The sequence below is a fragment of the Echinococcus granulosus genome, assembly GCF_000524195.1.
Source record: "Echinococcus granulosus chromosome Unknown EG_S00292, whole genome shotgun sequence".
In the NCBI taxonomy this organism is placed as follows: Eukaryota; Metazoa; Platyhelminthes; class Cestoda; order Cyclophyllidea; family Taeniidae; genus Echinococcus; species Echinococcus granulosus.
This window is the reverse complement of record NW_020170672.1, coordinates 11,327-13,066: the sequence shown is the minus strand read 5'-3', so window position 1 is coordinate 13,066 and position 1,740 is coordinate 11,327.

Below are 1,740 nucleotides of genomic sequence, written 5' to 3'. Positions count from 1 at the left end.
CCCATTCACCGAATATAGACTGGAAGGTGTAGAAGGTCAATTTCCTGCTCTTTACATCGCCTATTCGGTCACTTATTGACAAGAAATGAGGAAGTTGCTTCTGAGTTGACTTTTCTTATCTAAAGACCAAACAACTTACTTGCGGCTCACCTCACTCTCGAAAAAAACTGCTTACAACGTATAACGTAACTGAACAAGCATTTGACACATGGTGAGAAATTCTCAAAGGTGAATGCACAATTCCATTCAGCATCGCCAATGCCAAATTATGTTAGGCACCAGAGTTAGTTATCCAAATACTGTCCCTATCAGTCAGCCAACGTCAGGCCCTCACTGTGGTATGCAACGTCAAGAAGTGAGCTCATTTGCCACGATTCTGGCCAAATTCTGTTCATTTGGCATCTAAAGGATCGCCAAAGACAAATTCTAGCAAGCGCATATCCACGGGCATTTAATGGTCACAAATGGAGGGTAGGGCGGTTTCGTCGTATCCCTTCAATGTCATTCACTTCTCAGGCAAAAACCAACCTTTTAGGTAATCAAATCAAACAGTCAGCAGCATTTGCATCTGTCAAGCATGCCACTCTTTCGTTGCTCCTGCTGTGCAAAAGCAGTGGATCAAACAAAAAAGGGCAGGCGAATAAGCGAATGTAGGGGCTTTGATCCTTCGGCTATAAAGAGGTTAACCAATCACTGAAGTCTGCTCAATGAAAGGCGGCATCTTTAATGCCGCTTAAAGGCAAAAGAAGTCCTTAGCGGCACACAGCATATCATGTTGGCTCCACAGAGCAGATCTGCTTTTGTTGGAAGTTGCATTTGTCTGCTGTGTCCTCCAACTCAAGGATGCCCGTTTAGGAGATGTTCACCCCAGTGAGGAGGAATCCCAACTCACCACGTGCTAACGTTTTTCCTTCTTCGCTACCGCCTTTCCGAATATCGCACCGGCACAGCCTACTGACAACAGAGAGAGGAGACCTCGATATTGCTTTTGTGGAGCAAAAGTGGATGGAGAAGGGAATATGGGTGGTAAAGGAAGTTGTTCACAGGGAGAATGTAGTTAGTCGATACTCGGCCTCAGTTTAAAACATACCAAACCTGAGTAATGTAACCCTGAATCACACAAGAATGCAAGATTCTTAATTTGCATTCATTATGCTATGCAATGCAATGTAACGATGCTTTATTCACCTTGTCCTTTGTATCCACGCGTTGTGCCAACATGTGCAAGTATGATGGAAAGAGGGCAGCTGAGGGGTGAGCACAAGTTGAAGCAGATTTGAGAGGGACAGTAGAGCATAATGCAGTAGAGTGGAGTGGATGAGGTAACAAATGTCACCTAGCTTCACGTTGGCACTTCCAGCAGTAACCTAATGAAGAAAAATACCACAGCCTTTAAGTAAATTGCCCTTTTTGGAGGTGCAGCAAACGCTGGTATATTTGCAGTTCTTAATCGAATGCTGCAGCTGCATTCTACCCATCACAATCAAGGCAAAAGCAGAGCAATTTCTGCTTGGGCACTTTTTGTGCATGACATTAAAAACCCGAGCGTGTGCTCTGGACTGGAGGAAATTGGACCGTGGTTGTATACATTGCTAATTGCAACAACCTGTAGTAGTTTGCAAGGACCAGAGCAAACCTCCCCACATTTGTGCCAGAAAGAGAAGTACACAGAAGCACTTATGAATAACAGAATCAACCAGTTGTTCAGAAGAATGTCCCATCCAGTTTCTATCCTAACGA